The sequence below is a fragment of the Choloepus didactylus genome, chromosome 18, assembly GCF_015220235.1.
Source record: "Choloepus didactylus isolate mChoDid1 chromosome 18, mChoDid1.pri, whole genome shotgun sequence".
In the NCBI taxonomy this organism is placed as follows: Eukaryota; Metazoa; Chordata; class Mammalia; order Pilosa; family Megalonychidae; genus Choloepus; species Choloepus didactylus.
The window spans coordinates 15712630-15738441 of record NC_051324.1 but is presented as its reverse complement, the minus strand read 5'-3'; the positions used below and the strand labels follow the sequence as shown (position 1 = coordinate 15738441).

General features: G+C 39.0%; 1 protein-coding gene across 2 annotated transcripts in view; it reads right to left on the bottom strand.

Moving 5' to 3' along the window:
- The window catches only part of C18H17orf100 (chromosome 18 C17orf100 homolog), a 108610-nt gene that overhangs the window by 11983 nt on the left and 70815 nt on the right, over positions 1 to 25812 (bottom strand). The window contains exon 3 of one of the 2 annotated variants that reach the window (XM_037809608.1): positions 24929 to 25112. The exons of the other annotated variant lie outside the window; for it this stretch is intronic. The gene's annotated coding sequence lies outside the window, so the exon portion shown is untranslated. Of the gene's footprint in view, positions 1 to 24928; positions 25113 to 25812 lie in introns of those variants that run through there. 2 annotated transcript variants of the gene reach the window in all.

Below are 25812 nucleotides of genomic sequence, written 5' to 3'. Positions count from 1 at the left end.
TGCCTTCGCACCCTCCTGGACTTCCATGGGGCAGAGCAAATGCTGCCTGCTGGGTTCCCTTGTGGGAGCTTCCCGCTGTCTGACCGTGGAGGATCACCCCCCAGCGAACTGTCAAGGTAGATGCACAGGAGCTGCTGCTCACATTGAGTTTTCTGCTGCCAGCTGGGAGGCCTCCTGATGGGAACACACTCACTACATCCTTTCAGCCACCATGTCTCCTCCTAACTGTCAGTGTCCCCTCCATGTACTGTGGGGGACCTTTTATGGCTCATCACATCCTGAAACTGCAGTCCCTGGTGTCCTCTGGTCCCTTTCTTACGTTCATAGTGGAGAAGCCTGTTCTGCCTCACCTACTCTGCCATCTTCCCAGAAGTCCCACTTGGTTTATTTTTATAGCTTTTATTTATCTGCTGGGATTTCATTAATTTTTCTCTCATTACAAGCATTTTTTCATTGTGCCATTGAATATAATTACAACAGCTGTTTTAAAATCCTTGTCTGCTAAATCCAACATATGGGTCATCTTGGGGTTGGGCTCTGTTGATTGCATTTTCTATTGAGCATGGAGTAATTTGGGATTGAATCCTAGACACTGTGAATATTCTGTTGTAAGAACTGCAGGTTCTGTTATATTCTTCTGAAAAGCATTGAGTTTTCAAATTTTAGCTGGCAATAACTTGACACAAATTCAAACTTTGAGTTTCAAATCTCAGTTCAGTTTTTTATCCTTTGCCAGGTGCTTGGAATCTGTGATGTGCATGTGGTTCAGTGGTTAGCTGGGGATTTAGGTAGCATTTATGTGCAGATGTTAAGGCTATCCTTGCCACTCTCCTTTCTGAGATTCCTCCATCACTTTCCAGATGCTGTGGTTGCCTGAACTTGTCTTTTGGTTCTTTATTCCAGGAAGAGGGTGGATTTTCAGTTGGAGTGTTAGGTGGCCTGTATGGCCTGCCCTTAGATTAGAAGCTGTGAAAATGGAACTGACCCAGAGCCTTTCCCTTCTTCCAAGTGTCAGCTAGTATTTGGGTTTCCCAATGACTGGGTAGTGCTATTCCCCTCCCCACTTTTTATGTGTCTACTCCTTCCAGTGCCTATTATTTGTTTGTTATTTGTATTTTTGTCCAGACTTCATAGTTATTATCTATGGGAATGTCAGTCCTATAGGACCTTAGTTGGCCATGTTGGAAGTGGAACTTCCTCTACTTCAGTAGTACAATAAAAAACTTGGCTGGGCTTCATCCCCAGTCCTGGTGGTTAACCTATACATCTGGGAATTTCTCATGCTAGGAGTGTCTTTTACTATTCATGGTGGGCCCTAGTTACACCTTGCATTTTATGCTAATGAGATGAGTCAGGATGGGGCCAGCAACATTGGTAGTCTTATGATGGGGGGCTGATCACACCAGAAAGACCAATCACGTGATTAAGTATTGGGTCTTTGAGCCACATCATATCAGCCTGACATCCAGGGAGGGATAGGGAATGGGGCTTGAGATTGAGTTCAACCATGTGGGCTTTGATTCAGACAATCATCCTGCGTAATGAAACCCCATAAAAATCTCTGGACTTCAAAGCTCAAGAGTGCTTCCATGATTGATAATGCACATCAATGTGCCAGGAAGGTGATGTTCTGAGGTCTTCCAGACCCTGCCCTATGTGTCTCTTCTTTTGGTTTCTTCTAATTTGTATACTTTTTGCTATAGTAAAACTATAACCATAAGCATAGTGCTTTCCTGAGTTCTGTGAATCATTCTAGTGAACTATTGAACCTGAATGGGTGGTGGGAAACCCCAAGTCTATAGCCACTTGGTCAGAAGTGAGGGTGATTCTGGGCCCATAAACTTGTGGCTGGTGTCTGAAGGGCAATCTTGCAGACGAGTTCCATTAACCTGTGGTGTCTGTCCTAACTCTAGGTAGAGTCAGAATTGCATGGCAGTTAGTGTATGCTCTTATTAGAACTTCCATCTTGAGGTCTCCACAAGCAGGGGCTGGGAAGGAAGTTGGCCTGAAGTCTACAGGGAATACAGGAGGGTAAACATTGAATACAAAATCAGGAGTCAAGTAAATTCTAATGATCAAGTATGAGAGGTAAAGGTTAGAGAGATCTCCAGAAGGAATAGTATGCTGAGGGAAGAGGCTCAGTCTTGAAGGAGGATTGCAAAGGATAAGGAATTTTAACTTGATCCATAGCAATGGGAAACCACCAAAGGGCTTACCCTCAAAGATAGAAGGTATTGCATCAATAAAAGAAAAAGAAGATGCTGTATAAAATGAACAGAAACAAAAAAGAACTTTGGGAAATTAAAATAGGATCACTAAAATAAAAGACATCAGTGGGAGGGGTAGAAAATAAGGTTGAGGAAATCCAGAACAAAAAGTCAAAGAGATGGCAATGACAGAGAAGAGAAAATTATAATATCAATGCAGGAGGTTCAACATCTATCCAGTAGAAGTCTTTGAAAAGACAAACTGAAGATGATGAAATAAAGAAATTATTCGTAAAATTTCTCAGAACTGAAAGACTTGAGTCTCCAAACTGAAGGGCCCACCCACTGGTCAGCATAATGAATGAAAAAGGCTGACATCAAGGCACTAATTCCGGAAAACCAATGATTAAAAAACAAAAAACAAAAAAATCCAAAACTTCCAGAGAGAAAAATCAGGTCACAAACAAAGGATCAGGAATCAGAATGTCATTGGATTTATCAATAGCCACACTGGCACTAGAAGAAAACAGAGCAATTCTGAATGAAAATGATTTTTTTTTAAATTCAGAATTTCATTTTCTGAATGAAAATGATTTTCAACCTAGAATTCTATACCTAGCCAATCTATCAGGCCATTGACATTACCTTCATAAACTCTCCTTCTGGGATGCTATTGCAGGATATAGTTTATCAAGATGAGTGAATAATCCAAGAAAAATTATGACATGGAGTATAGGAATTAAGGGATTCAACAGAGGAGAAAAGCAAAGAGAATTTCCAGGATGACAGCCATGCATGAAGCAGGTGCAGCCTGAAGCAGGAGATTTTTAGTTAGAGAAGGAACTAATGTATATTATCTTATATCTCTGACCATGTGGAAAATTATATTGAAAGGCAGCTTAAGAATGCAGGAAGCAGAAGAATGGCTGGTAGATACTTAAAAAAAATTAAGCAAATGGAAAACAAGTGCTATCTCTAAGAGAGTGTAAAGTTACAAAAGAAATGAAACTCAGTATAGCTCAACAGTATACAGTATTTTCATTGTTACAATAATTTAAATATTGATTTAACCAAAATGTCCATATGCTATATATATATATATTTTCAAGTAAGTATTTTTATTGCAAACTCATGGAATAACTGGGGATTGTGATACAGAGATATATCCTTGGGATCTGTATGGAAAATTGGCCCAGTTTCACATTTGCCAAATCAGTGCAGTTGGCCTACACCACCTCTGCAGACTATTAAGAAACTAAAATGAATGTACAATATACATGTAAACAATTTTCAAAAATACCATATGTGCTGGTTTGAATGTATTATGCCCCCCAAATGCCATTATCTTTGATGTAATTTTGTGTGGGCAGATGTTATCAGTGTTGATTAGATTGTAATTCTTTGAGTGTTTCCGTGGAGATGTGCCCCACCCAACTGTGGGTGATGACTCTGATTGGATAATTTCCATGGAGGTGTTGCCCCACCCATTTGAGGTGAGTCTAAGTTGAGTCACTGGAGCCATACAAATGAGCTGAAAAACAGAGTGAACCCAGTGCAGCTGTGAGTGATGCTTTGAAGAGGAGCTACAGCCAAGAGGGACACTGAAGAAAGCATAGGAGCTGCAGATTGCAGAGAGTTTGAAGACAGCCATTGAAAACAGACTCTTGCTCTGGAGAAGCTGAGAGAGGACAAATATTCCAAGAGCAACTAAGAGTGACATTTTTGAGGAACTGCAGCCTAGAGAGGAATGTCCTGGGAGAAAGCCATTTTGAAACCAGAGCTTTGGAGCAGATGTCAGCCACGCGCCTTCCCAGATAACAGAGGTTTTCCAGACACCATTGGCCATCTTCCAGTGAAGGTACTCGATTGCTGATGTGTTACCTTGGACACTGTATGGCTTTAAGACTATAACTGTGTAACCAAATAAACCCCTTTTATAAAAGCCAATCCATCTCTGGTGTTTTGCATTCTGGCAGCATTAGCAAACCAGAACACCATATGAAATACAAGTCATGCTAGATGTAGTTGTATCTTATTCTGTATTGTAAGCTTACCTCACATGAAAGAAAAGCTATTTACTTCACTTCAGAAGACACGAGACTCTTCCATTACTAAACCAATACAGTCATATAAACCTCTTCAAAGTACACTATAGATGTTCAAACATTAGACAAATTAAACCTTTCACTCTTTCAAATTTAAAAGTAACTTTGGAAGACTAGATGTGGAAATACTCTAAATAAAACTTAAACCAGAATTTAACCCATGGATTTCAAAAAATGTTTTTCATAATTGAGATTTTATTGGTTATTCTGAAGATCAGCACACAGACATTATGAGCAATTTGTACACAATTAGTGTATGTACCAAAAATCTAAAAAGCCATATAGTTGTAATTCTTTTTAAAAGTTATTCCCAGTGATTTTCCAGTTTAAAATTTGGAGGCAAGTTTTCCCTAAGAAGATATCAATTACCAATATCTTCAAATGTTGATAAGCTGTTACATCTTAAGTCCCACTAATTCACAATTTAATATCATACGCACTACGTACTTACATTTCCAATCTTTCACAGCATGTAACAAAGTTATTAGGAAAACTGGATGACTATGACCAAGGATGTTACAGAGTACACACAGTTTTGATAGGAAGAGCCAAGATCAGGGGGTAGTTTTAAGAAACAATTCTACTAAAAAACAGGAATAGAAGTAATTTAAAATGTTCAAGACATAGTAAATGCAAGACTGTGACTACAAATCATCATTTAATATCGCTGTATTATAGGGTATAAAAACTGCCGCCCCTCCATGGAATGTTAAAGTTGACAACCAAGACAGTCAAAGCCTCCCATAATTCAATATCCCACTATTTTCTGGTTGTACCAAAAAATAAACAGCAAAGATTTCTCCCCTTAAAAAAAAGCTTTTACCCTAAAAAATGGGATGAGGTGGGATTTCAATCTCCTTCTTAAAAATGTTTTCTCTAGAGCTACTAAAAAACTTGCATTTACAAAATAGTTGATAAAAATATTCCTCTGGATTGTACAAGAAGGGAGAAACAGGGACCACTGAAGAGACATAGTATACAACATTGATCAGATTTGGCTTCTTTCTCTTCTGCTTCATCAGCGGGTGGACTCTCTTCATTTTTAGTTTCTCCATTTTCTGCAGGTAAATCTTCTTTCGTTTCTTTGTTAGCCACTTCAGCTTGTTTTCCCTTTTGGTGGCACTTTTTTTTTGTCTGAAGACTTATCCTTTCCCGCTGCCTTTTTTGGCTTCATTTCTCTTTTCCCAGGAGCAGGCTTAGCTGACAGCCTCGCCGACCTCCTCTTGGGCTCCTCCTTCCCCACCCTTCGGCCAGGCTGACCTTCCTCTTGGGCGTCTTGGTAGCGGAGCGGGCACGTGCCGGGTGCTGCGAACCCAGGCGTGCCGAGAGCCCTCAAGAAGCGGGGCCGCTGGCGGCTGCCCCTCCTCCCGCCGTCCCTGCTGCTGGGACCAGCGGTGGGGGCGCTGGGAGAACTGGATGGAACGGGATTCCATATGCTATCTTAAGAAGCTATCAGGAAGAAAAGGAGAAATGGGTGGGGACAATGAATAGTATTGGTGCGAGAGAGCTAAATACTCATCTTTTTTTTAAAAAAATTAAATTCCATTTTATTGGGATATATTCACATATCATACAATCATCCATGGTGTACAATCAACTGTTCACATACCATCTTATAGTTTTGCATTCATCACCCCAAACTATTTTTGAACATTTTCTTTACACCAGAATCAGAATCAGAATAAAAAATAAAAGTAAAAAAGAACACCCAAATCATCCCCCCCACCCTATTTTTCATTTAATTGTTGTCGCCATTTTTCTACTCATCCATCCATACACTGGATAAAGGGAGTGTGATCCACAAGGCTTTCACAATCACACTATCATCCCTTACAAGCTACATTGTTTCACAATCGTCTTCAAGAGTCATGGTGACTGGGTTGGAGTTTAATAGTTTCAGGTATTTCCTTCTAGCTATTCCAATACATTAAAACCTAAAAAGTGTTATCTATATAGTGTGTAAGAATGTCCACCAGAGTGACCTCTCGACTATATTTGAAATCTCTCAGCCACTGACACTTTATTTTTATTTCATTTTGCACCCCCCTTTTGTCAAGATGTTCTCAAAACCATGGTACTGGGTCCAGATTCAGCCCCGGGAGTCATAGCCTGTGTTTCCAGGGAGATTTACACCCCTGGGAGTCAGGTCCCGTGTAGTGGGAAGGGTAGTGAGATCACCTGCCGAGATGGCTTAACTAGAGAGAGACAGAGAGAGAGAGGGCCACATCGGAGCAACAAAGAGGCACTCAAGGGAAGACTCTCAGGCACAATTATAAGCAGGTTATAATTGCAGTAATGAACTTCATAAGGGCAAGCCCCAAGATAGAGGGCTCGGCATACCAAGCCATCAGTCCTCAATATTACTTATTTTTTATGACAGGAAATCAATAAATATTTCTAAAATTGGAAGTGGTGAAATAATTTATTTTATTTAGAAACAGGGAGGCTAATAATGGAAAAAAGTGCCCAAAGTGCTATTGCAAGTGTTTGTTTCTGGGAAATGGGAAGAGATGGGATAGGGAGAAGAGTTAATTTGTTATTGTTGTTGAAATGACCTGTTTGGTGCTGTGAACATCTCACTTAAGTTGCTTCTTGGGGTCTTTTCAAGCCTCTCTGGTGGAAAGAGGGGGTAGCACGAGCTGAAAAGATAACAGGCTGCCAGGCTGACCATTACCAGCCAGATTGGAGATAGGAGAATGAGTCCTGTCACCACTCATTCCAGGGACACTTCCATGTAGGGATGCTGACAGGAAAAGCAAGTGCAGCAATGCAGATCAGGTCACACTGGCTTACTGGACCTCCACAGAAGCCTAGTTGGTGGGAGGAAACACCAGGTGTTCAGGGTAATCGAGAAATTCTAGGGCACGCAGTTGGGATAGCTCAGATTTATGCACAATGCAAATGGCCATCTCTGTGTCTCCCCACCTGCCTCCACCCATACCCCCAGGGCCATCTGTACAATTCCCAGAAGAGATGAAAAATAAGGCCTACATCAATTCCCATGTTAGGTCGATATATCCACCCTTTTGGAATTAACAGTAAGGGGAGTAATTTGAGCAAGCTAGAAAACCTTTCCCTCTGCTTGCACAATTTCCCTTCTGTTGCAATCCCATCTTGATTGTTTTTTGTACAATCACATTCAGGTCACTGTTCCTTTTTAGTTAAAATGAAGCCAAAACTAGATAATTTACTTACTCACATCCTGTAAATGACAGCTGGGATTTTGCTGCTATCTTCTCTGCCATCTTTGCATTTTTATACTAAATTCTTTTTTTTTTTTTTAAGTTTTTAAATTTTTAAATTTTTGATTTTTTATGCTAACTTCTTGAAGCAGAGACCTGACTTTCACAGGCCCTCTTTTCTATTTTGAATACAACTTGATCTTTTTATAAACTTTATTTTTTAATTCCCTCACTTCTTCATATGAATTAAAAACACTGTGAATATTTTAAAATATCAAAACTAAAAATTTAATAATATCTGTGTATCCACTACTCAGCTCAAGAAATGAAATATTAAAAATAGCAGTTGAAATCTACTGTGTACTTCAATTTTGTGTCTCTTCCTCCACAGATGTAACTAATTTCCTGAATTTGGAGTTGTTCATTCCCTTGCCTAGTTTTCAAACAAATATATGCACCTTGTCATTAAAGATTGTTGTTAAACCTTGTGTAAATGGAGTCAAAATTTATATATCTTTCTACCATTTGCTTTTTTCCCTTAGCCCTATAATTTGAGATTTATCCACATAAAATCATGTAGCTCTAATTTATTATTTTTAATTGCTGTAAGGATTCATCTGTATCACTATGCCCCAAGTTGTTAATCCATTCTCCTGTGAGTTAAAATTTAGGTTTTTCCACTTTCGTTGTCAATAGAAACAATATCATAATGAAAAGTCTTCAAAAGAACTGGCATTGATATACTGAGACAGATTAAAAAAATTTTTTTTTCTGAAGAGAATGCTATAAAAGAAGTGAATTCGAGAACAAAACACTCTTGGAAACTAAAAATGTAGTAGAAGAAATTTAAAAGAAAACTCAACAGGAATCTTGGAAGATAAAGTTGAGAAAACTTCTGAAAAATAAAAGAAAAACACAAACAGAAAGGAAAGATAAGAGAGAAATTATAAGAAAATTAGAGTAATAGTTCAAATAATAGGAATTCCAGCAAGAATAGAAAAAAATCAAGAGGAAGAAATAATCAAAGAAATAATTTAATGAATTTTCCAGAGCTAAAGGACATGAGTTTGCAGAGCTCTTTAAGTGCCCAGTGCAAGAAAAGTGAAAAGGCTGACAATAAGGTATTTAATATGAAATTCAGAACACTGCTGTATTAGTCAGGGCTCTCCAAAGAGACAGAACCAACAGGATATATGTGTGTATGTGTAAATATATGGATTCATTTTAGGGAATTGGTTTATGTGATTATGGAGAGCTGGCAAGTCCAATTATCTGTGGCACAGGCCAGAGGCTGGAAATTCTGTTTTCAAGGCTGACGCAGTCTTGAGCCTGAATTTCTCAGCAGGTTGGAAATCTGGTAGGAGTTGATGTTGAAGCCTTGAGTCTGAAATCTGTAGGGGAGGCCAGCAGGCTGGAAACTCAGAGAGGAGTAAAAGATACAGTCTTGTGACAGAATTTCTTTTCCTAGAAACCTCAGTTTTTTGTCTTAAGGTTTCCCACTGATTGGATGAGAGTAATCTACAAGTCAACTGATTGTGGATGGTAACGACTTCTAAAAAATGCCTCCATGTAACATCTAGGCCAGAGTTTGACTGAACAACTGGACACCATACCTAGTTTCACACATAACCATCTCAAGATGGGAACTAACTCATCTCAAGAAGATCCCATGAATTTCTAGGGAGGAAAAATAGAGCAGGTTTTATAAAATACCAAGAGTAACAGTGGATTTGGAGTTCTTAATATAACAACACTGGAAGTTAAAAGGCAATGGAGAAATGCCTTTAAAATACTGAAGGAAAGCGATTTCCAGCATAGGATTCTATATTCAACCAAACTGTTAATTAAGGTAAGTGTAGAATAAAGGAATTTTCAATGTTTTGCTGGACTGAATTTGCTAGTAACTTATTAGGACATTTTTAAATCACATTTTTTATTGTAAAATATAACATACATACATAGAAATAATAATATTCCAAGTGCAATTTAACAAGTATGGTTAGAGAGCAAATTTCAAAGAATATTATAGGTTGGTTCCACAGTTTCAATTATTTCCTAATTATGAAATAAAACATATATACAAAAAGGTAGCATCTTTCAAAGTATGATTTAACCAGTAGATATATAGGAAATTTCCATAGTTGTCATGAATTATAGTACCACAGTTTCAGTTATTTCCTTATTGGAAAATATAACACGTATACAAAAGGTATAGATTTCAAATTACAATTTAACAAGTAGCTAGAGAACAAATTTCAAAGGATGCTACGGGTTACAGTTCTACAATTTCAATTCTTTCCTTCTAGCTATTCTAATATCCTAGCAACTAAGAAAAAGAAAATTATATAAAGATTCGGTAGTCATAATCCTTTGTTAAATTCTATCTTGTCTGTTACTACCCCTTCCTCTAGTTTAATCACTTTCCCGATCCTCAGAGATGTCTAGGCAGTGACCACCTAGCCTGTCATGTTGAAAAGGGGTATGTGATAGTTAGGTTAATGTGTCAACTTGGCCATGTGATGGTGCCCAGGTGTCTGGTCAAGCAAGCACTAGCCTAAGCTTACTGCAAGGACATTTGTGGCTGGTTAATAAACCAGAGGGCTGGTTTATTAAATTATCAGTCAATTGGCTGCAGCTGTGGCCGATTACCTCAATGAAGGGTGTGTCTTCCACAATGAGAGAATTCAATCAGTTGAAGACTTTCAAGCAAGACAGATAGAGGACCTTCACTTCTTCAGCTAGCCAGTGAAGCGTTTCCTGAGGAGTTCATCGAACACCCTTTATTGAAGTTGCCAGTTCATTGCCTGAGAAGTACATCAAACACCTTCATTAGAGTTGCCAGTTTGCTGCCTGCCCTATGGAATTTGGAATTGTGCATCCCCACAGTTGTGTGAGACACTTTCATAAAATGTTTTATTTAGATATCTCTTATTGATTCTGTTTCCCTAGAGAAGCCTAACTAATACAGGGTATCAAATTTATGAGCAAAGGGGACACATCTATTTGATGTTTTTGAAGAAGCTATTGCCTCTGGGGTTTGGGACTTAGCTGGCATAGGAGCACTCTGAAGGATTTAAGTTTCTTAAGAATAAACTCAGTGAGTGAAATTTTTATAGAGTCTCAGATAAGGATCCAGGTAGTCTTTAAGGTTTGGGGGACTACTGTTGACTTGGGCTTATCATTTTGTGGTAATTTCGCATATCTAGGTGAAGCTTGCATAGGAGTAACCTCCAGGACAGCCTCTTGATTCTATTTGAATTCTCTTAGCCACTATTTTGCTTATTTTGCTGCCTTTCTTTTCCTTTTTTTGGTCAAAAAGGCTTCTCAATCCCTTGATGCCAAGGTCAGGCTCATTTCTGGAATCCAAATCTCACATCACCAGGAAGGCTCATTCATCTTGGGGGTCTGGTCCTAGTCAAGGGGAAGGTGATGAATTTATTTGCAAAGTTAGGCTTAGAGAGAGAAGGTCCACATGAGAGCAACAAAATAGGTTTTCTGGAGGTGACTCCTAGGCATAATTACAGGTGGGCTTAGCCTCCCCTTTAAAACCATAAGTTTCATGAGAGCAAGCCTCAACATTGAGGGCTTGACTTATAAAGTAGGGGATTCCTAAGTTCACACAGCATATATTATGTCCATGATAATCTATCCATATCTCACATTATCATCACTTACTTGTACAATCCTCATCACTCTTCATTTTAAACAATTCTCTTGACTCAAAACCTCTTGTAGCTCTTGTCAGTCCTTAGTTATTTGTCCCTAGTATTTGTGTAATAGAGGTAAAGTATGGTATTCCTACTAATTATAGTTCCTAGTATGCAAAATGTAAATTTTCCGCATATACGCTTCTGTTGTCAACTCTCTGTGCTAGTGTCATACCTTAGAAGTATATCAAGCAAGCACCTATCTATATTTGTGGTGCTGATCTGTGGGAAACATGCCTTTAAGCAACCCTTTCAATCCTATTTGCCTTCCAAACAGCTCTGATACTTAAAGTCCTATTAACAATTGTCACCTCTATCCATTACCATACCTTTGAATTCACCATCAATAATGCATCTAAATGTATTAGATAATCATTCCCCCTCACTAGCTACTGTCTATCAGTAGGTCTCCAATATTCTTTATTATAAGACATTGATTTTACATTGTTCAGATAATTCACAGAAGTGGTAACATACAATATTTCTCCTTTTGGGTCTGACTTATTTCACTCAGAATTATATCTTCAAGTTTCCTCCATGTTGCTATATGTTTCAGGACATTGTTGCTTCTTACTGCTGCATAGTATTCCATTGGACGTATATTCCACATTTTGTTTATCCACTCATGTGCTGAAGGACATCTGGATTGTTTCCATCTCTCGGCAATTGTGAACAATGCTGCTATGAACATTGGTGTACAAATGTTTGTTTGTGTCACCGCTTTCAGATATTCTGGGTATATACCGAGAAGTGGAATTGCTGGATGATAGGGTAATTCTATATCTAGTTTTCTGAGAAACCACCAAACTGTCTTCCAGAGTGGCTGTACCATTATACAGTCCCACCAGCAACGAATAAGAGTCCCAATTTCTCCACATCCTCTCCAGCATTTGTAGTTTCCTGTTTATTTGATGGCAGCCATTCTTATTGGTGTGAGATGATATGTCATTGTGGTCTTGATTTGCATCTCCCTAATAGCTAGTGAAGATGAACATTTTTTTCAAGTGTTTTTTAGCCATTTGTATTTTCTCTTTAGAGAAATGTCTTTTCATATCTTTTGCCCATTTTATAATTGGGCTGTTTGTACTACTGTTGAGTTGTAGGATTTCTTTATATATGCAAGGTAACAGTCTCAGATACATGGTTTCCAAATATTTTCTCCCATTGTATTGGCTGCCATTTCACCTTTTGTAAAGTCCTTTGAGGTACAGAAGCTTTTGATTTTGAGGAGTTCCCACTAATCTAATTTTTCTTTCATTGCTTGTGCTTTGGGTGTAAGGTCTAAGAAGTGATCTCCTAATACCAGGTCTTGAAGATGTTTCCCTACATTATCTTCTAGGAGTTTTATGGTACTGTCTCTTATATTGAGGTCTTTGATCCACTTTGAGTTAATATTTGTATAGGGTGTGAGGTAGGGTTGCTCTTCATTCTTTTTGTTATGGCTATCCAGTTCTCCCAGCTCCATTTGTTGAAGAGACTGTTCTGTCCTGCTTCAGTGGACTTGAGAGCCTTATCAAAAATCAGTTGACTGTATATCCGGGGGTCTAATTCTGAACTCTCAATTCAATTCCATTGATTAAGATGTCTATCTTTATGTCAATACCAAGCTGTTTTGACCACTGTAGCGTTATAGAAGGCTTCAACTTCTGGAAGTGAAAGTCCTCCCACTTCATTCTTCTTTTTTAAGGATGTTTTTGGCAATTTGAGGCCCCTTTCCCTTCCAAATAAATTTGATAACTAGCTTTTCCAAGTCTGCAAAGTAGGTTTTGGGAATTTTGGTTGGAATTGCATTGAGCCTTTAGATCAGTTTGGGTAGAACTGACATCTTAACAATGTTTGGTCTTCCTATCCATGAGCATGGACTATTTTTCCACCTATTTATGTCCTTTTTAATTTATTTTAGTAAAATTTTGTAATTTTCTGTGCAGAGGCCTTTTATGTCCTTGGTTAAGTTTATTCCTAGGTACTTGATTTTTTTAGTTGCTATTGTGAATGGACTTTTTTTTTTTGATTGCCTTTTCAGTTAGGTCATTAGTAGTGTATAGGAATATTACTGACTTGTGTGCATTAACCTTATATTCCACCACTCTGCTGAATTTGTTTATTAGCTCAAGGAGCTTTGTGGTCCAATTCTCAGGATTTTTCAAGTATAAGATCCTATCATCTGCAAATAATGACAGTTTTACTTCTTCCTTTCCAATTTGGATACTTTTTGTATCTTTCTTGCTTTTTGATGTATGCCTTTAGAGTTATAAATTTCCCTATCAGCACTGCCTTTGTTCTCATTTTCATTTGTCTCTAAATATTAACCTATTTCACTTGCAATTTCTTCTTTGACCCACTGGTTGTTTATGAGTGTGTTGTTTAACCTCCATATATTTGTGAAAGATGTGGTCCTTTGGTGGTTGTTGATCTCTGGTTGCATTCCATAGTGATCAGAGAATGTGCTTTGAATAATTTCAGTATTTTTAAATGCATTAAGACTTGTTTTGTGCCCATGCATATGATCTATCCTAGAAAACCTTTCATGGGCACTAGAGAAGAATGTACATCTTGGTACTTTGGGATATAATGATCTTTATATGTCTGTTAAGTCTACTTGATTTATTATATGTTTAGGTTCTCAATTTCCTTACTGATCTTCTATCTAGTTGTTCTATCTATAGAAGACAGTGGTGTATCAAAGTCTCCCATTATTATTGTAGACATGTCTATTGCTCCCTTCAGTTTAGCCGATGTTTGTCCCATGTATTTTGGAGCTCTGATTGAGTGCATAAATATTTATAATTGTTATTTCTTCTTGGTGAATTATCCCATTTATTACATATAGTGTCCTTCTTTGTCTCTTATGACATCTTTGCATTTAACATCTATTTTGTCCGAAATTAGTATAGCTACCCCAGCTTTCTTTTGATTGCAGTTTGAGTAGAATATTTTTTTCCATCCTTTCACTTTCAGTCTCTTTGTGTTGCAGGGTCTATGATGAGTCCCTTATAAACAGCATATTGATGGGTCATATTTTTAAATCCATTCTACTAGTTCGTATCTTTTAATTGGAGAGTTTGATCCATTCACATTCAAAGTTATTATTGTGAAGGGAGTTCTTGAATCAGCCATCTTATCCTTTGGTTTTTAGTTGCTAGATCTATTTTTTCCCCTTTCTCTTTTTTTCCTTTAAGTTACCCTTACTAACAACTCTTCAGGTCTGTGCTCTTTTCCAGACCTCTCTCTCATTTCTTTTATTCTCAGCTGGTAGAGCTCCCTTTAATATTTCTTGCAGGGCAGGTCTCTTGTTAATGAATTCTCTCAGCATTTGCTTGTCTGTGAAAATTTTAAATGCTCCCTCAATTTTGAAGGAGAGCTTTGCTGGATAAAGAAGTTTTGGCTGGCAAGTTTTCTCTTTTAGAGTCTTAAATATGCCTTCTCACCTCCATGGTGCCTGCTCAGTAGTCAGTACCAAGTCTCATGTTGCTTCCCTTGTATGTGGTTGAATCACTTCTCTCTTGCTGCTTTCAGAAGTTTCTCCTTCTCTTCAGCATTTGACAATCTAATCACTATATATCTCAGAGTAGGTTTACTTGGATTTATTCTATTGGACTTCATTGGGCATCTTTGATTTGCATATTTATGTCATTTAGAAAGTTTTGGAAGTTTTCCTCAACTATGTCTTGAAACAGTCTTCCTAGCCCTTTACCCTTCTCTTCTCCTTCTGGGACAACAAAGATTCTTATATTTGTTCACTTCAAGTTGTCCATCATTTCTCTGAGATCCATTTCAAATTTTTAGATTTTTTCCCCATTTGTTCTTTTCTGTGCCCACATTTATTTACTCTGTCCTCAAGTTCACTTCTGCCTCTTCAAATCTGCTATTTTTTAAATTTACTCTTCCAAATAGTTCTTTATGGTCTTGTAGAGTCTTCTTGATTTTTCTTTATATCTTTAGCCATCTCATTGAAGTTGTTTTGGAGATTTGTTTGTACTTCTTTAATTAATTGCTCCAAATTCTGTGTCTCTTGTGGCTTTTTAATTTCCTTGTTTGGCTTGTCTGTATCTTCTAGAGCCTTCAAGTGCTTTGTAATTTTCTGTTGGCTTAGGTCATTTGCTTGTCTTGATAGGGTTATTTTGGGAAGTGCAGAATTAGCATTTATATATAATTTGGTTTGCTGGAGTGCAGTTTCCCAATCCTACCAGTGGGTGGCACTCTTGAGGCACAGCTTGCTGGAGTGCAGTTTCCCTAAGCTACCAGGAGGTGGTGCTTTCAAGAAGGTCTTCTCCTAACTTCTCTGCAGTGGGCAGAGTCCAAACTGGTGGAGAACCAATCAGTGCACCCATTCTCTCTTTGCACTGGGGAATGCCTGTCCTGGTGCTGCATTGTGGGCCCTGAGCAGGCAGGCAGGGAGTCTGATCAAGGGCACCCCACAGATAGAACATGGGCCCTCCCTGCCCATTCCCTGTCTGCCCTGTGTTCACAAGTCTCTGTGGCTTGGGAGGGGCTATTGATCACCGATATGGTGTCTCTCCGTTTCCTGTTTCTCGCCATTGCACCCTCCCCCACCCCCGACTTCCGTGGGGTGACACCAAATGTTGTCTGCGAGGTTGCCTCATGGGAGCTCCCTGCTGTCTGATTGTGGAGGATCAGCCCCCAGTGAACTGTCAAGGTAGGTGCACGGGAGTGGAGAATCATTGCTCACTCCCATGCCTGGCAGTGGTTTTTTTGCTGCTGGCCAGAGGGCGGTCTGAGGGGAACACACTCACTACCTCCCTCCAGCTACCGTCTCTCCTCCATTTTTGTTGGTGTCCACTCCATGCACTTTGGGGGACCCACTATGGCTGGTCACACCCCAAAGCCATGGTCCCTGGTGTCCTCGAGCCCCTTTCTAGTTATTATGGAGTAGAAGCCCGTTTCTGCCTCACTAACTCCACCATCTTCCAGGAAGTCTCTGTTAGGAATTTGCATCTATGTTTGTGAGACAGGCTTAAAGATTTCCTTTTGTCGAACAGCCCTTGTCTGGTTTTGGTGTTGAGATTTATGTCAACCTCATAAAATTGGTTGGTATTTTTCTATTTTCAGAAATAGGATATAAAAGATTGGGTTTATATATTCCTTGAATATTTTATATAGGAAATAGTAAACTATCTGGATCTGGTGGGTGTGGGGGAGTGTTGTGGGTAAATTATCAACAACTGCTTCAATGCCTTTAATGGTTATGGGTCGATTCTTGAGTGAGTTTCAGGATGGTATACAGTTCTAAAATTGTCCTTTCATTCCATATTTTAAAATTCAGTGGCATAAAGTTGCTCATTGTATTTCTTGTTTTCATGTCTCTACGATATCTGATGTATCCCTTTTCATTCCCGATATCCTCTAACTTTGATTTTTCTTTACTTATATATTTTCTCTTTTTATCTTGATCAGTCTTTCCAGAGCTAGAGTGATTTTATTAGACTTTTTTTTTTTTTAACAAAGGAGATTTGTTAGGTTACAAATTTACATTTCTAAGGCCATAAAAGTGTCCAAACTAAGGCATCAACAAGACGATACCTCCACTGAAGAAAGGCCAATGGTGTCCGGAATAACTCTGTCAGCTAGCTGGCATCTGCTAGTCTTTTGCTCCTGGGTTCTGGTTTCAAAATGGCTTTTTTCAAAATGTCTTGGGGCTTCTGTCTCTCTTAGCTTCTCCCTTTCAGCTCCTGTGCATCCTTGCTTGTTCTCCCATGGCATTCCTCTCTAAGCTGGGGGTCCTCTCTTAGCTTTTCTGGGATAAACTCCATGATTCCTGTCATAGCTTAGCAGCTCCAAACATCTTTCCACCTGCATCTCCAAGCATCTTCAAGTGTCTGGGTCTATGTGGGCTCTCAGCTCTCTTAAGGACTCCAGTGATCTAATTATGACCCACCCTGAATGGGTGGGTGTCACACCTCCATGGAAATAATCTAATCAAAAGGTTTCACCCACAGTTGGGTGGGTTACATCTCCATGGAAACAACCTAATCAAAAGGTCCCACCCATAATATATCTGCATCCACAAGACTACATTAAAAGAACATGGCCTTTTCTGGGTACATAACAGTTTCAAACCAGCACACCCTTCTTTCTTTTTTTTTTTTTTAATAAGAAATTTTATTTTGAGATAAATTCAAACTTACAGGAACAGTTGCAAAAACAGTACAAACCCCATACATAGAATTCCAGCATTCCCCAACACCCCTCTCCTGATACCCTGATCCACCACCTTTAACATCCTGTCACACCACCATTTCTTTCTTTCTTTCCCTCCCTCCCTCCCTCCCTCTCTCCCTCCCTATCATCCATCATCTATTGCTCTGTTTTCTGAACATATGAGAGCAAGCTACACACATCCTTGAAAAAACAATATAATTCACATATACGTTTCCCATGAACAAGAACATTCTTTTATGCAATCCCATTAAATGCAGCTAAGAAGTTCAAGAAAGTCAACCTTGACACAAAGCTTACATTCTATATTTCCTTTTTTTTTCTTTCCCCTTAAGTCCCATCTGTGTCCCTTTGAGCCTCCTCTCCTCCATCCTCAGATCCCATCCAGGATCATCCTTGGCATTTAATTGTCATCTATTTAGAATTTTTTTTTTCAATTGTGGAAACATATATACAGCCTAAATCTTCCCATTCCATCCCTCCCTAGGATTCCATTAGTGTGATTAATCACATTTAGAATGTTGCAATGCTATCACCTTCCCACCATCCCTTACTAGAAGTTTCCCTTCACCCCAAACAGAAACCCTACACTCATTTCTTAACTCCCCATGGCCCCTTCCCCACTTCTCAGAACCCCTACTCTACTTTTCATCTCTATGGTCATATTCTCTGATACTTTCTTTGTGTTTACCTTGGGGCTTAAATTTAACATCTTAAATCTATAAAATCTTGTTTTTCTTTGGTACCAACTTAATTTCAATATGACAGACAAACTATGTTCCTATACTCCCTCATTCCCCCACTTTTATGTAGTTCTTGTCAAAAATTATATATTTTACATTGAGTCCAAAACCACTGATTTATCATTACAGTTTAAGTATTTTAGATCCTGTAGGAAGTAAATAGTTATAAATCAAAAATACAGTAGTATTGGTATTTATATTTACCATGTGATCTTTAGTGGTACCCTTTATTTCTTCATGTAGTTTCAGTCAATTGTTTAGCGTCCCTTCCTTTCAGCCTGCTCAATTCCCTTTAGCATTTCTTATAGGACTGATCTACTGGTGGTGAAGTCCCTCAGCTTTTTTCTCTGTCGGTAGAGCTCTCTTTAGTATCTGAAGTAGGGCAGGTCTTTTATTAGCAAAATCTCTCAGCATTTGTTTGTCTGTGAAAAATTTAAGCTCTCCCTCAAATTTGAAGGAGAGTTTTGCTGGATAAAGTATTCTTGGTTGGAAATTTTTCTCTCTCAGAGTTTTAAATATGTCATGCCACTGCCTTCTTGCCTCCATGGTGGCTGCTGAGTAGTCACTACTTAGTCTTATGTTATTTCCTTTGTATGTGGTGAATTGCTTTTCTCTTGCTGCTTTCAGAACTTGCTCCTTTTCTTCGGTATTTGACAGTCTGATCAGAATATGTCTTGGAGTGGGTTTATTTGGATTTATTATCTTTGGAGTTCACTGGGCATTTATGCTTTGTGTATTTATATTGTGTAGAAGGTTTGGGAAGTTTTCCCCAACCATTTCTTTGAATAGTCTTTCTAGACCTTTACCCTTCTCTTCCCCTTCTGGGACACCAATGAGTCTTAAATTTGGATGTTTTATTTTATTTATCATATCCCTGAGATCCATTTTGATTTTTTCAATTTTTCCCCCATTCTTTCTTTTGTTCTTTCATTTTCTTTTCTGTGGTCCTCGAGGGGGCTCAGATGTTGTTCAGCTTCTTCTAATCTTGTATTACGAGTATCCAGAGTCTTTTTAATTTGGCCAACAGTTTCTTTTATTTCCATAAGATCTTCTATTTTTTTATTTACTCTTGCAATTTCTTCTTTATGCTCTTCTAGGGTCTTCTTTCTGTCCTTTACATCCTGTGCCATGCTCTTCTTCATGTCCTTTATATCCTGAGCCATGCTCTTGTTGCCTGTCTGTAATTCTTTGATTAATTGTGCCAAGTACTGTGTGTCTTCTGATCTTTTGATTTGGGTGTTTTGGTTTGGGTTCTCCATATCGTCTGGTTTTATCATATGCTTTAAGATTTTCTTTTGTTTTTAGCCTCTTGGCATTTGCTTTACTTGGTCCCTAATTTGACAGAACTGCAGCTTGGTGGCATATACTTCCTCTAACTAACCAGCAGATGGTGTCTGTGAGTCACTTATTCCCCTCAAGTCAGTTCTCCCCTACTTTGTCTTTGTGGTGTGTGGGGGTCTGATTCTTGTGGGGTCCAATTGGTGCACCAGGTTTGGGTGTGTTGCTGGTGCTGTCCACCCTGAATGTGGGGTGTGTGTCTGGGTGGTTAGGCAGGCAGGGCAGCTTTAATGAACCTCCCAGGTGTTCCCAGAGATTTAAGGCTGTTGCAGGAGCCTAAGCGTTCATTTCAGTCTTTCCACCGATTGTCTGTGCCGCTGACCCACAAGTCCTTGGCATTCACATAGAGTCCCTGGGATTTCCAAGCGGTTCCCCTTCCCAGCTGTGCTCTTGTAGGACCTCTGCTGAGGGAGGGCCACTATGTCACTAGTGTGCGCCAGCCCACCAGGGAAGCCCTGGGTCGCTGGGCCGTGCAGGGGCGCTCCCAGCCCGCTTCAAAGATGGTTGAATGGGACGCATTAACTTCTCCCCTTTTGCACAGCTCTCCCTCCCAGCTCCCGGACAACCAGCCCTGGGTGTATTAAAGGCCACTGTCCATGGCCGATACTGTGGCTTGTGTGTAGTGCTGTGGGAAAGATTCCCCTTCACACTGGGTTTCTTGGCGCGGCTCTGGGCTGTGGGTCTGAACCCGGGCAGGAGCGTCCCCTGCCCACTGGGGAGATGGCTGCAAGGAATGCAGTTTTTTTCCTCCTTTTGGCTCCCCTCTGCTCCTCTGGTCTCCAGACAATCAGCAGTGGGTGTGGGAAGGGGTATCCTCCATGCCAGACACCGAGGCGTTAGGCCAGCCCGCTCCCTTCATGCTTCACTGTGCTGCTCTCCCTGTCATATCTGCAGCCACTCCTGGGCTTCTTTTTAAAGAACTAGTCCATCTCTAAATGCCAGACCACCATTTCCCCACACTGCAGCGTGGCACCGGGACTTTCAGCCGACTCACTCACTCATTTCAGAATGCAGGCTCCTGGTTTCACCACATGCACATTCCCTGTGGATTTAGCAGACCTTGTCCGGCTGGTGCATCGCTGGCAGTGGTGTTCTGGGTCACTTTCTGGTTTTTATCTAGTATTTTTCATGGAGGAGTTTTTTTGCGCTGTCTCACCAAGCGGCCATCTTAGGTTCTCCTATTAGACTTTTTAAAAAGTAGTTTGGTGAAGAAAATATGAAGTGTTCACTGCACTGTTTCCTCTTAGATGATCATGGGAAGACTATGTCTCCCAGACTCACTCATTGTTAGATGGGGGCATGTGACTACGATTTGGTTAGTAATAGAATGTAGATGGTCAAACTTTGACCCAAATGCAGGCCTGGCTTTTAAAAACTCTCCGTTTGACTTTCCAGCTCTCTCTTCCTTACAGCTCTCTCTAACCTTGCAGTCTATGTATTCTAGATTATGTAGCTATGAAATAGAGGAGGTCTACCTAACGCACATCAGACTTTGCCTGGGGAAGAAATATACCTTTGTAGTATTAAGCCATTGAAAAGTTGAGGTTCACTTGCTATTACAGTATATCCTAGCCTATCCTGAATGATCGAATTGTTTTTTAAAACATCTTAATCAATATCTCCTTGCATTTCTAGGTTTGATTTACTTTTCGTATTTGGCTGCAAAATTGTTTGTTGCACTCAGGTTTATAACTTGTACATAGCTTCTTCATGATTATACTTTCCCCCCTCATTGTGTTCTTTATCTTGCTTAATGCTTTTTCCTTGAATTCCATGTCAACTGATAATATCTTGCCATTCATGCTTTTCCTTTGCATTTGCCTTTTTTATTTTTGCCGTCTCTTAATTTTCTTTTATCAATTTAGAGATATGGTCCATTATATTCCATCTTGCACTATTTCTTATGAAAAGTCATCAGTGTTCTTTTTTTGTTCCCCTGTATGTAATGTACCTTTTCCTGTTTTCAAAATTTTCTCATTATCATTGGTTTTTAGCAGTTTGATTTTGATGTGCCTTGGCATGGTTTTCTTTGTGTTATTTTTGCTTAGGGTGAGCATTTGGACCCATAAGTTGATATTTTTCTCAAATCTAAAAAAATTTTTGACTATTATATTTTCAAATATTTTTATGCTCCCATGTCTTTCTGGGACTCCAGTTACACTTGTTAGACCACTTGGTATTATCCCATGTGTCACTGAGGGTCTTTTCACTTTTTCAGCCTTCTTTCCTCTCTGTGGTTCAGCTTAGAACTTAGTTTCTATTGTTCAGTTTTCAAGCTCATTGATCTTTCTTCTATTGTATTTAATCTTCTATTAAACCCATTTAGCGAATTTTTCATTTAGATATTGTACATTTTAGCTCTAGAAGTTCCATTTGTTTCTTTTTAATACAATTTCATTTCTCTCCTCATTGTGTTCATGTTTCCATACCATATTTATAATAGCCATTTTAAAGCTCTTGCTTGTTAATTCCCTTATCTTTGTCAATTCTTGACTGACTTTTCTTCTGTTATGGGTTATATTTTCCTGTTTCACATATCTAGTAATTTTTTTATTAGATGTTGCACATTTTGAATGTTATATTATTGAGGTATGCATTTTATTGTCTTCTTTTAAGAAGGTTGGGCTTTTTTTGCTAGGCTATTAATTTACTTACAGATCAGCTTGACCCTTAGGAAGCTTTTTTTGAAGATTTTTTTAGGGCAGGGATAAAGTTGTTTTTACTTTAGGGAAAAATTAACATTACTCTTAAGGCATGACTTTTCTTGGGTATCTACTGAAGGTCACAGTTGTTCTTTGAGGTCTCTCTGCTCTGGATGTTTGGAACTTTAATATCTCCTGGCTCTGAGCAAACTCCAGTTTATAGTTCTGTTTATAGTTCTCTGGTAGTTGTTCTTTCCTTGGTTGTTCTTTTCCTCACCCTACTTATGTTCCTCTTAATATTCAGAAAAGACTCAGGGAGACCCCATCCTGACTTATAAAACTCCACTACTTGCCCTGAAAATTCCAATAATCCCAGTCTCCATAAACTCTGATTTCTGTCTCTTCAGCTCAGGATTATGGCTGTGCTCTTCTCAGATCCTCTCTCCCTTTGATGTGGTCTGCAACATTCCTCTGGCTATAAAGGTTTGTTAATGTCCTTTTCCTCAGGGATTATCCCCCTGCATTATCTGTTGTCTAATATCTGAGAAGAGTTATTTCATATATTTTGCCCAGTAAGTTAGTAGAACAAATTATAGAGAATGAAATAGCTCAATAGACTCTCAATCTATAGGATAATCCTAGCTGCTTATATCACTTCCAATGTTCATGGACCCATTTGTAGCTTTAATTAGTCTTAAATTTGACTAATTCCCAGACAACCCTAAAGATGACAATGTGATGTGCCACAATATATTTACATTAACTCAAATTATGGGTTTCATAATTAAGTGGGTATGGTAATTAATGACGGATTATCATTGTTACCTGCCACGGGGGAGGGCAGATGGGGGTGGGGTAAAGAGGTATATACCTAAGCTACAACAGTTAGCTGTAAGATCTGGAGCCATTTCTTTAAAAGGAGAGCATCAGTTTCAAGTGTCAGTTTCCTCACTGAAAAAGATCTAAGGATACTCAAAACTGTTGACATTCCCTTTGAAGGTGAGAACTGCATATATACAGACTACTTACCAACCTTGCATAGACATATATAAGCACAGACATTGATTCTAAGGGAACCTTCACATTTGGGATCAAAAGATTTTTGACAAAGGTTCCAAGAAAATTCAATAGAGAAAGAATAGTCTTTTCTACAAATGGCAGTGGGACAACTGGATAGCCACATGCAAAAGAATGAAATTGGACCCCTACCTCACACCAAATAAAATAAATTAAAAATGTATGAAAGACCTAAAAATAAAAATTAAAATATAAAACTCTTAGTAGAAAGCAGAGGTGAAAAACTTCATGTCTTTGGAGTAGGCAATGGTTTCTTAGCTATGACACCAGAACCACAAGCAACAAAAGAAAAAATAGATAAACTGACATCATCAAAATTAAAACCTTCAGTATATCAAAGGACACTGTCTAGAAAGAGAAAAGACAACCCATAAAATGGGATAAAATTTTTGCAAATCATATATTGGGGATTCAATCATGTCCACCACAAAAGACATGTTCAAGTCCTAACCCTGGATCCTGTGGGTGTGAACCTGTTTGTAACTACGGCCTTTGAAGATGTTATTATTAGTTATGGTGTGGCCAAACTGAATGAGGGCGGGCCTTAATCCAATGTGGCTGAAGTCCTTAAAAGCAAAGGAAATTGGACATGGAAGCAGAAACCAGCAGTCAGAAGAAATCAGAGGAGCATATACAAGGAGAGCGAGACTGCCATATGATGGAGGACTGCCCCAGAAAGCTACAGACTCCTGGAGAACATAAGTACTGCCAATACATTGATATTGGACTTCTAGCCTTCAAAACCATGAGTCAATAAATTCTTGTTGCTTAAGCCAATCATTGTGAAGTTGTTTTTCATAGCAGCCCTGGAAAACTAAGATATCATATATCTGATAAGGGACTTGTATCTAGAAAATATAAAGAACTCTTACAATTTAACAATAAAAAAGCAACCCATTAAGAAATGGGAAAAGGACTTGAATGTGCATTTTTCCAAAGAAGATATACAAATGGCCAAAAGCACCTGAAAAGATGCTCAACATCATTAGCCATCAGGAAAATCAGTGCCACAAAGAGATACTACTTTATACCCACTAGGATCCCTATAATGAAAAAGATAGATAATAACAAGTGTTGACAAGGATGTGGAGAAATTGGAACCCTGATACACTGCTGGTGGGAGTGTAAAATGGTGCAGCTGTTTGGAAAACAATCTGGTAGTTCCTCAAAGGGTTAAACATAGAATTACCATATGACCCAGTATATTCCATTCCTAGGTTTATACTCCAAGAGAAATGTAAACATAAGTCTACAAAAAAACTTGTACATGAATGTTCACAGCACATAATTCATAACAGTCAAAGGTAGAAACAAACTACATTATCCATCAATGGATGAATGGATAAACACAATATGGTATATCCATAAAATGGAATATTATTCAGCCATTAAAAGGAATGAAGTACTGATACATGCTACAACATTGATGAAACTTGAAAACATTATGCTAAGTGAAAGAAGCCAGACACAAATGGCTATGTATTGTATGATTCATTTGGATAAAACGCCTAGGCCTGGGCAGTTGTGGGTACTTAGGGTGATGGCTAAGAGGTGTGAGTTTTTCCTTTTTGGAGTAATGAAAATGTTCTAAAACACAGGTGATGGATTTACAACTCTGTGAATACACTAAAAGCCATTGAAGTGTACTCTTTAGGTGAATTGTATGAGATTTATCTCTCAATAAAGCTCTTTTAAAAAAGGTTTTTAAAATAACTTTTTGCAAAAAAAGGAGAATTTTGCTACCTTTATTGGAGCCATCCAGGAAAATTCTGCCAGAGTTCTGGCTCTTGCCATGTGTGCTCAAACAGGCATGGTCTGATCTGGAAATACAGCCTCAATATGTGCCGCCAATGTTTTTGTCAAAATGCGAAGGATATAAGCCTCATCAAGTTGAACTAAGTGATCTTCCTTGATCTTCCAAGACATCTACCTGACTAAGGAAACAATGTATGTAAAACAAAACTAAAAAACTTAAAAAAAGATTTAAGATTAAAATTCTACTAAATTATTCACATGGGGGTAAAAGATCCATCACAGGAATAAAAATCACACCAATAGATAAATGGCTATAAATTGCAATTGCACTAAGTGCCCTGAAAAAAAAAAAAGGGTGGGTAGGTGAGAGTTACAAAGGGAAAAACCTAGTTAAGATCAGGGGTGGAGTAAGAGGAAGTGACATTTAAACAGATCCCGAGAGTGAGGAGGCATTGGGATAAGCCCCACAGAAGTGGGGGAAGTGGTTTGGGGCGGAGGAACAACACAGGGTGGGGCCATGAGCTTCTCAAAATGTGAACTGGGCAACTGGGAGGATGGAGGCTCCATTAATGGGTATGAGGAAGGCAAACGGTGGAGAAGTCGGAGAGGGGAGAATATGTGTCCTTGGATGGAAGCCATGGTGAACGAGAGTGACTGTGATTCAGGCCATGTTGAGTGGTGGAGGCTGAGACGCATCCACGCTGTGAAGGGTTGGAAACAGGGAGATAACGGAGGACAGGCACGTGGCTAGACTGTGGTTAGAGTCCGCTGTGGTTCAACCACAATCATGGATAAGATTCCTCCAAAGAAAACTGCAGAATAAGAAGACAGGAGGACAGAACAGAAGAAGGGAGGAAGGAAGAAAGCAATAGAGGTGGT